The sequence below is a fragment of the Camellia sinensis genome, chromosome 9 (assembly GCF_055761805.1).
Source record: "Camellia sinensis isolate YWXY chromosome 9, ASM5576180v1, whole genome shotgun sequence".
NCBI classification, from domain to species: domain Eukaryota; kingdom Viridiplantae; phylum Streptophyta; class Magnoliopsida; order Ericales; family Theaceae; genus Camellia; species Camellia sinensis.
This window is the reverse complement of record NC_138969.1, coordinates 46,693,948-46,704,979: the sequence shown is the minus strand read 5'-3', so window position 1 is coordinate 46,704,979 and position 11,032 is coordinate 46,693,948.

Below are 11,032 nucleotides of genomic sequence, written 5' to 3'. Positions count from 1 at the left end.
ATGTGAACTACAACTTCCATTTTTAACTTAGATGATACAAATGATGATCAAAAGCATGGATTTTAACCACAATTCTACATGGATCATATTTTTCATGCTCAATTATACAACTTCATGGCAAATTCTTACATGCATGCACATATAAGCTTTAAATTCTTCAATTCCATTTCAATTCATGTTCTTGATTACCCAATTAGCTTGAATACACAAATTTACAAACTTATACTCATGAATTCATGCTCAAATGCTCACCTAGAGGTTCAATCTTCCAAATAGTAGCAAATACTTGAGCCTAGCCCTTCAAAGCTTGAGCTCCTTAGCAAGATCTTCAAGATTGGCCCTTCTCTCTCTCTAATTTCGGTTCTCTCTCTCTCTCTCTAGAGAGAAAATTCAAATTCTTTGAGCTCAAAAGAATGAGCTTAAGTGTAGTTGGGTTCTTTATATAGGCTTCTTTAATCAAATTTGATCATAGCTAATTAATAGCACTTAATTAATTGTTCTGAATCTAATTATTTTGATCCGAATAAATTTTTAATTAAATTTCACCGTAGGCTCTAAAAATTACGCTAATCACAATGGCGTAGTCAATTTCGGTTTCTGTGGCCGATAAGGCCTTCAATTTAAATTCTAAAGCACATGATCAAACAGATTTTCCTATAGTGAACAGATAGAAATTCAAAACCACATATATTCATATAGATGGCACTCAAAATCATATCAAACACATAATCACATTCGTAATTAAGATTAATTAGCATAATATGGAACAGGGTTATCACAGGTTCATCCCCCGATGACATAGTCACATTATCCCCCCAGTTCATTGATCCAGTGCTGATAGACTTTGTAAGGCCTGGTGCGGCGATGACCTCATTGTCAATCAGATCTTGAACTTCATGGCGAAGGCGAAAGCAACTGTCAGTGTCATGGCGGATTTGTTGATGGAAGGCACAGTACTTAGCAGCATTATACTTGGATGGAAGGGGATTAGGAAGAGGTCGAGGGCCAAGGGGTTTGAGATGGCCTTGTCCTATGAGGATTTAGAGAGCTTTGGACAAGCTCGTGTAAAGGGGATTGAAGATACAATTTCCAGTCCTACCAGGCTTGACAGAGGGCTTGACAGGTGTTAACTGGGTTTAATGATCTCTTACAGGTGTAGGATTGGAGCTAAAAGGGGCGTTTCCGGTTCGGCAGCCCTTTTCATGGTTTGCCTCTTGATTTGAAATGGCCCCAACCTGAACGACAAAAGTGTCATCCATAGTCTTTGCAATAACTACAAGCACTTGTTGTTTGTTCATCCCTTTGACCTTCAACGCCTTAATAGCCGATTGAAGTTGTCCATAAGGATCAATACTTGCCCCGGCCTTGTTCTTGCCCCTTGCCTCCACTTTGCCAAAGGAATGGGTTGCTACATCTGACCGAAGCCTATTTATTGCTAATTTGTCATCCCCAAGACTTGAGATAGTTTCGGGTTGGCCCTTTTTAACTGCAGCTCGCCCCAAGATTGGGGAGTTTCTTGACGGGATCGAAACCCCAAATGTTAAATCTGCCACTGTTCTCTGTAGATCTTCAATCATGCTCATTAGCTCAGAAGTAATGGGTTTGGCCTTTTGGCGCTCTTGGTGTACCCGAACCGGATTGGGTGCATCCATTATGCACAAATCAGTACTTTCTGGAATAAACACCTTAGGCTTGGGTAAATGGGCCGGAGTGATGTATATGCTAGGGTTGAAGGTAGGAAGTAGTGTATGGATGAGGTTAAGGTAGGGAGGAGATACTTGGTCATGAATGGGAAGTGAGTTGGTGATAACATTGGGGTCTTGAGGTGGAGCTATCATCTGATTGTCGATGAGATTCTGAACCTCATGACGAAGGCGGTAGCAACGATCGATGCCATGACCGCGCTGCTGATGATACACACAGTATTCAGTGGGGTTATATCTAGCAGTGAGTGGGTCAGGAAGAGGTTGGGGATCAAGGGCTTTGAGATACCCCTTTTCCATCAGGACTTTTAGTGCGTTGGTCAGGCTCATATGGAGGGGGTGAAAGTTCTGCCTTGAGCTCGAGTTAGGCCGGCTGTTTGTGGGTTGGTATTGGCAAAAGGGTTGGCAGTTTTGGGATTAATGGTGACAGTATTTACTTCTGAGCATTTCACAGTTGTGCTACCATTGGAATTGCGAACAACATTCCTCCTTATAGGTTCATTACCCTCCACAATGATCCCTTGCCTGATGGTATCCTCGATTTGAACCCCAATTTCATGGAGGTACTTAAAGTTGAATAGCAAGAGGACTATCATTTTCTGTAATAGCCTTTCATGCAGATTTCTAACAATGATACGGACTTGATCTTTCGCTGGAGGCCTGCTTGCCATCATAGCCACCTTTGCCTTCCATTGAATAACAAACTCTGAAAAGCCCTCCTTCAGTTCTTGACGCGTTGTCTTAAGATCACGAGTTGTGACCTCGATCTGCGTGTTGTAGGAATATTGGACAACAAAAGGTTCGACCAACTCCTGCCAGCTCTGTTTCACAAAGTCCTCTAATTTAGCATACCAAATGGCAGCTATTCTGGACATGGTTTGGCTGAATAGTGACAACTTCTGTACTCGAGTCAAACCCATCAGTTGTAGGATATCAGAAAACAGATGCAAATGCACCATCAGATCTTCAGAGCCTTCGAAGCGGTAAATATGCGGTATCTCAAACCACTCCGGTAAGGTAACTGTCAATTCGATGTGCCCATTCTCTATGTCTGGAATAGAGTTGACCCTTTGTGCCTTTTTAAATAGCTTTTCTAGCTTGTTGACTTTAAGTGCAGTTGGATCAACCTCGAATTCAAACGGTGCCTCGGTTTGATACACCGAGGCTCTGAAAGTTTGTGCTGGGATGGGTTCTGCTTGGACTAGGAGAACCGGAACACCCTCGATTTGTGGATCTTGAGCAGTGGCAGCATTAACTGTGGTACCGAGCGCAGGGATAGCCGTGGTGGGTACATGTTTAAAAGATTTTTCAAAGAGTTCGCTTCTCTTTCATTTATCTCCACTTTGTCCTTGCTCGGTTTACCGAAAAGTGCAATTTTTAACGAAATGTGAGCCTCGGAACATCGTAGAAACATTTTCAAAAATATTTTGAAAGAAAGGGTTTTAAGGTATAAAAAGTTTTGGTCAAAATAGTTTTAGTCCAAAATGGGGTGTAAGGTTGGGATTTAGAGCTCTTCTTGTTGAAGAAATCGAACATTTGCATAGCACAACTTTTATCTTTGAGCAATCAATCAGTGGCGCCCAAGTCTTAAGAGCGGTTAAAAATGGGGTGTCTACAGTTTCGAACTTGTAGTTGCGAAGCATTATTCTGTTCGAACCGTAACATAATTGATTTCAAATTGAAACCTTATTTACGTAACTAGTGGTAAACTCCTTGCCCTAGGTTTTCCCCCAAATCAGAAAATTCATCTTTATTTATAATTGCTTATTTATTTGCTTTGTTTAATTTAATTATTATTAGTTTATGAACCCCTCAATCTTTTTATCAAAATTGATTTAGGAATTTAGCATTTAAATTAGTTTAATTTCACAATTGTCCCTGTGGATCGATACCTGGACTTACCATTATTCTAAAGAATTTGGTATAGTTTGGTGTTTAATTTTGGCATGTGAAACGACCTATCAAATTTTGGCGTAGTTGCCAGGGACTTCTGGCGAAAATTGAGTAATTTAAAGCTACATTCCTATTTTAATTTTTAGTCTAGAATTTTATATTTTTGTGTTGCTAAGTGTGCAGAGTGTTTGCAAGTGTAGCTATCACCGAAGTAAAAACGGAGCGCAACCGAGCCTTAAAAACAAATCGCAGCACCAAAGTGCTAAAAAAAAAACATAAGCAAATACTCACAAGCAAAGCACCAAAGTGTTACACCTAGAGAACTCGCGTGAAAATTGGGGATAACGTCTACACGCCAAGCACCTACAAGACGAGTAAAACATTTTCATTAAATCACTGTGAGTATTCTCTTCTTTGGTATTTTGCTTTCATAACTTAGTGCACAGAGTCGGAACTTAGTGTGTGAGTAGTGTATACACGCGCGTTGTTCTTGTCGCCCTGAATTATGGAATTTGGACCTTGAACTAGAAAGGACTCTTTTAGGAAACTTAGAGCCTTTTCCCATGTTCCTAGGCTTGAACACCCTTATCCATACTTCAAACCAATAGAGATGGACCCGAATGGCCTAAATGGGCCCAACCGAACCCTTAAGGATTACTTCACACCTACTGCATATACATCACCATCATGCATCCAGTTACCTGACACCACTGTTACTCATTATGAGATTAAGTCCAGCGCCATCTAAATGCTTCCATCATTCCATGGACTAGCTCATGATGACCCTTACAAACAACTAAATGAATTTTTGGAAATTTGCTATATAGTGAGGATCCAGAATTTTACCAATGATGCACTAATGTTACGTTTGTTTCCATTTTCATTAAAGGACAAAGCCAAACACTGGTTGAACTCCTTACCTGCTAATTCAATCACAACTTGGGACCAATTAGAACAGAAGTTTTTGGAGAAGTATTTTCCTATTGGTAAGACCAACCAACTCAAGCGAGCCATCACCAATTTTGCTCAAATTGATGGCGAGAAATTTCATGAGACATGGGAGAGACTTCGTGACCTTCTTCAACAGCGTCCCCACCACCAAGTGCCTGATTGGCAACTTGTGCAGACCTTTTACTATGGCTTAACTGAGCCTCACCGCCAAATGGTGGATTCTTCTTATAGAAGGACATTCATGTCCAAAAATGATGCCGAGGCATGGCAATTATTTGAGAACTTAAGTGATAATTCCCTTCACCATGCCTCCGCAACTCGGCAAGTCTGACAACCAGTAGTTAGAGCCCCGAAAAGAGGGGGCATTTATGAGGTAGAGCAAAACCTAGAGTTAGCCCAACAAGTAGAGACATTGTCCCACAAGATGGACCAATTATTAGCTTCGGGACATAGCCCTACACAGCAAGACCAGCCTCAATTTCATGAGGCATGTGCTATTTGTGTGAGCCCTGCTCATGACTTGAGTGAGTGCCCTTCAGCATCACAATTTTTGGAATTAGTCCAAGAGCATGTGAATGCGGCTCAAGGATTCTCCAATCCGGGTAATGACCCATATTCTAATACATATAATTCAGGATGGAGAAATCATCCTAATTTTTCATGAAGACCTCTTTCACAAGGAACTTCTTATAATCCTCCACTACCAAGGCAGAATTTTAATAATTTTGCCAACCAATCTTCCTACTAGTCCCACAACCTTATCGGTAACCACAACCCCTGCATATTCCTCAAGGCAATTCGGCCTTTGAGCTCAGGTGTTAAAATTTCTCTCATAACTTAAGGGGTTAGCACCAGTAGTTCACTCCCATACTCACTCCATTGCCAAGCTAGAGGCCCAATTGGGTCAAATGGCTAATAACGTGAATAAGAGAGAGAAGGGAAAATTACCGAGTCAGACTGTGGCCAACCTTAAGGGTCAATATGGGGCAGCGGAGTCAGGTGGAAATGGAAAGCACCATAAGCAGGTGCAAGCTGTGATCACCTTGAGAAGTGAGAGGGAGTTAGAGCCTCGGCTAGTTGCATCTGATGCAACTAAGGCTAGAAAGGGTGATCACGGTGGTCAACCCAAAGAGAGCAAGGGTGAAGGAGAGACACTTGAGAGGGATGACTTAGTCCCTAGCACTTCACATGAGCCTAAGGCACCATATGTGCCTAAGGCACCCTTTCCCTAATGCCTTGAGACACCGTCTCCTTTCAATAAGAAGGCAGCATCTATGGAAGCGATGATAGAGGTCTTTAAACAGATAAAAATCAACCTCCCCCTGTTGGAGGCGATTAAGCAAGTACCCTCCTATGCTAAATTTCTGAAGGACCTTTGTATGCAAAAGCGTAAATCTATGACACACGTGTCCCAAAAGGTCATACTCACGGAGCAAGTAAGCTCAATTTTACTGAGTGACACACCCTCTAAGCTTAAAGACCCAAGTGCCCCAACCATTGCATGCATTATAGGGAACCATTTCATTGATAGGGCCTTATTAGATTTAGGGGCCAGTGTCAATTTATTGTCGTACTCTGTGTACGAGGAATTTGGGCTTGGCGAGTTAAAGCCTACTATTATTACTTTCTAGTTGGCTGACCGGTCCCTCAAAGTGCCACGTGGCATGATTGAAGATGTGCTAGTAAAGGTCGATAGGTTTTATTTTCCTGTTGATTTTGTGGTTTTAGATATGGAACCGATAGCGAGCTCTAGGAAACCAATCCCGGTAATCTTAGGTCGACCTTTCTTGGCTACGGCCAATACATGCATAAATTGTCATACCGGGGTTATGGATGTTTCATTTGGAAATATGCAAGTGAAACTCAATATTTTCCAAGCATCCCAATAACCCCATGAAAAAGAGGAGTGTTTATTTGTGGATGTTGTGGATGGGATTGTGGAGGAGGCCTTACCCTCCATTCTTGTAAATTGTCACGCCCCAAAATTTGGACAATTAAATAATAAATCAGGACTGAACCCAATCAATATTCCATCATCCAAATCCTATGGGTGAAACAAAATCTAAACGTTCTTGTCTCCATAAGGTTTAAGTAAATTTTTATCCTTAAAAAAATTACAAGGGATAAAAAAAACTAACAAAACGCTAACCAAACCAGCTAACCTATGTTTCCACAATTCGAGGATCACCTAAACTCTCCCAAGTCTAGGGTAACCTAGAGCTCTGATACCAAACTGTCACTAATAATGGATCACGATTTGAAATTGTAGAAACTGGCGCACCGTGAAGTCGCACCACCTCCCGAATATACAGCCTAGCCAGTTTATCCGCAGTTCGGTGAACACTGATAGGAATAAAATGAGCAAACTTGGTGAGTCGATCCATTATCACCCAAATAGATTCATTGCCTCATTTAGACCGCTACAATCCATCCACGAAGTCCATAGAGATATACTCCCATTTCCAAGTAGGAATCTCAAGAGGCTACAAAAGTCCAAACAGTCGTTGGTGTTCTGTCTTAACCTATTGACACACATAACATCGAGAAACATACTCTCCTATGTCTTTCTTTATATCTTCCCACCAAAACGTCCTTGTAGACACCCCATTTTTGACCGACCTTAAGACTCAGACGTCATCGATTAAGCGCTCGGTGATAGTGCATGTTGTGCTCGTTTCGAGGTTTCAGAGTTTTGGCTGAGTGCCTTGCCTCCGGGCCTCTGAACTCTTTGTGTTTTGGCTCAGTATGCGGACCAAGTCTGGTTTTCCTCGCCTGAGGGAGGGAGAGGTCTTATAGACCACTCTTTAGTGGTCGTAGACCACTTTTCCCGTTTGGAGACTAGTTTTCGATTTTCAGAGCCTTCGGCCGCGCGCCTTGTCTCGGAACTACTTAACGTTCTCCATTTGGCATGGTTTTTGAACCACACCTTGTTTCCTTAGCCTGGAGGGCTACTATGGTTTGGGAGCCCACTTTTGGTGCTTGTCAGCTAGTTTTCGAGGCTCCCGGCTGCGCGCTTTGCCTCCCGAATTTTCGTCTTGCATCCGTTTTGGTTTGTTTTTGGTACAAACCTTGTTTTCCTTGTTTGGAAGGTGGTACAAGGGTGGAAGACCAATATTTTCCCTTGGAGACCACTTCTCCTCCTGCCAGCCAGTTTTCTGGTCTGACAACTGGTCTCCCTGGTCTTTGGACCATCAAAAGTGGTTGGCCACCACACCATTTGCTTGTTTTTATCCTCTGGACTCTCTCCTACCATGGCTGACCAGTTATTCTGGGAGACCACTTAAAGTGGTCGGTTGACCACTTAAGTAGCTGGCCGACCACTTACTTTTTGTCACCTTTTTGGAGATATTTTCCTCCAGCTGGCACAGCTAGAGGACACTGAGACCATTCTCCATACACATGTATGGAGGGATTGCCTTGGCCCTTAGCTTCTTGGAGAAGCATTGCCTTTTGTTCTCTATAAGAGGGAGGCTCCTCCTCCCTCCTCTAGGTTCAGAAAATTAGGGTTTGAGTTATATATATAGCTTTTTATCTATCTTGCCTTTGTTCTTCATTTTTGTGCCTTAAAATGTCATTTTGTCTTACTTTAACACACAAACACACACTCAAACACCATCATTTTGCTACAGAGGTGCTTAGGAGCTAGTTTTGGTGTTCTCGGGTTGGTTTGAGCTTAAAAAACCTGCTGGAGTTGCAGTTGTAAAGGTGGTCATCAAGGGTGAGTTTCTAACCCTTAAAACCCCTATTCTTGCTTAAGATTTTGAGCCTATTTGCATACTGTTTTAAGCTTAGATCTTAACTGGAAAAAGTTTTGTTTTTGCATGCTTAAAAATTTTGTTTAAGGTTACTTTTTCGTTGGAGGTGATCTACCCCCTCTTAGGCCTTGTTAGGCCTTGCTTTGAGCCATCCCTTTAGGCTCTTGTTGTAGCCTTTGCATGAACTTTTTACCACTGAAATTTAGAGGATTTTCAGTGGTGGAAAGGTGATTTTGGAGTCCTAAATAGTAGAGGGCCATCCCCTCTCCTTGTATTTTCAATACTTGTCTTGAATGCCTCATGTGTGAGCATGTTTGTTAAGTTTATGTTGGCCATATCTTAGCTTGTATTTAGGCTTATCTTGCTGAGGCATGTCACTGTTTTTACTTGTTTTGGTCACTCCATGCATGTCTAATACACTTGTAGTGTAAATCTTACAAACTAGTCTTGTATGCTTCATGAAGTAGCATGTTATTCTAGGTTGTTTTGTTTCCATTTCAGCATGTTTTTGGTGATGTTTTGCCATGTCATGACTCTGTTTTGGTTTGGTTTGGTTTGGTTGGCCCTTGCATGCTCCTTGCACTTGTAGTGCAATTCCATGAAATAGCCTAACATGCATCATGCTTTTACATGTCATTCTAGCATGCTTTTGGCTTTCACTTCATGAAGCTTTTGTCCATGTTATAACATGCTTTAGCTCTAATTTGTGTTGTTTGGGCCATGCATGACTTGCTTTGTATGGCTATAGTGCATTCTAGCTTGTTAGCTTTGTGTATCAAGTCCATTAGCATGCTTTACTTGGACTATTTGAATGACTTGGCATCATTTATTATGTGATTTCAATTCATGTTTCATGGTCATGCACTTCCATTTATCATTCATTCAATGCATTAGAGGGTTTCCCCATTTATGCCTTAACATGAACCATTTTGTATGCCTTCATGCCTTAGCTTGCGAGCCATCATTTCAGTGCTTATTTGGGGTTATTTTGCCATGATATAACTCTAATTTTTGTTTCTTAAGTCATCCCATGCTTGGTCCTAATAGGTGTAGTGTAATCCACCTTATTTGCATTATATGCATCATGCCTTATGCCCCTCATGTTAGTTTGTTTTGGCTTCCTTCCATCCATGTTTTAGACTCATTTTGACATGTTCTAGGACTATTTTGGGTTGCCTTGGTCACATGCTTCATGCTTTGCATAGCTATAGTGTAATTGGCCTTGTTAACTTTGTGTCTTGTTGGCTCATGCATGCTATCTTTGAGCTATTTAGATGATTTGGCATCATTTATCATGTTATTTCAGAGCATTTATCATTGCCATGTTCCCACTTCATTCACTCTTTAAGTGTCTTTGAGTGTTGTGCATTGTTGCTTAGTTTATGGTTTAGCTTGTGTGCTTGCATGCCTAGGTCTTTGAGCCCTCATCTCAGCATATTTAGGTCTTTGTTTTGACCTATTTCAGCTCTGTCCATGGTTGGTTCACGCATTTGTGCCATGTATTGCATGCCCCCTTTGTAGTCCTCTTTACTAGCTTTAATGCTTAAGGACCCTAGCATGCCATGCTTGTATGTGTTTTTGGTGCCTTTGTTTCATCATTGTGGCCACTGATTTGGATAAGGCTGAGGTCTGTCCATTTTGTTTTAAGTCCATTGAGCATTGTGTATGCCATGTTACATCGCATCGTGCATGTTATGTTATTGTTTGCATGGTGCATGCCATGCTCTTGATTCGCATTGTATGTGCCATGATCATATTGCGTTGAGTGTGCCATGATAGTCATTGCATTGAGTATGCCATGAGGTTAATTTAGCATTGCGTATGCCATGTTCATTGGATTGTGTATGCTAGTTACCATTTGCATTGCGTATGATAGTTGTCATGAGCATTGTACATGCCATGTAGTTCATAGCATTGTGTACGCTAGTATGCTAATTGCATGTTTGCACACTTGTCCCTTGCATGTTTCCATGCTTAAGTTGTATTGCATTGAGTTGCATGCTTGAGTCGCATTGTGTATGCCATGTTGTTTGTGTTGCATTGTGTTTGGAATAGGTGTTAGTCCAAACACGAGAAAAGAGGGACATTTCATACTTAAAGTGATGAAACGTGCCTCGATTCTCGGTTGCCGACGCTCTTGATCATACATGATAGAGTTCTAGGCCTTATGTGTTTACTTGTGCATTCATTTCCATATTGAATTATGCAACTTCGCTTCTTGGCCATCATGCATAGAAATGCGCGATTGGTGGCTCGAGGGTCGAGAACTACACTCCCTTGAGTTCATTACATGATAGGGAGAGTGGTTGTGCACACATATCTTGCAAATACATTGCCATGCCCTTTCTTGCTCTCTGTTACAGCGAATTGCAGTTCAGCAGCAACAACTAGTCGGCCAGCCAGAAAAACTAGCTAGCCGACCACTTTTTCTAGCTTTCAACAAAGAAAGTGGTCGGCAGGTGGCTAAAGAGACCAAAAGTGGTCGGCCACCCTCCCACAGGACTCCCAAGGTGAAGTTTCAGCTTTCTGGAGCTTGGTGCAGTGTTCTGAGAACAAATGAAAACAGAGGCAAGTCGGGGCATCGCATTGGATTTCCAAACGAGGTGACCGGGCATGCATGCATTCCTCTCCCTCTGAAGCTCCTACTTTTACTGCTTTACTTAGCTAATGTGTTTAGCTAGTTTACGCTTTGCTTTGTACCTTTAATAGTTAATGCGTTAGCTATTTCAA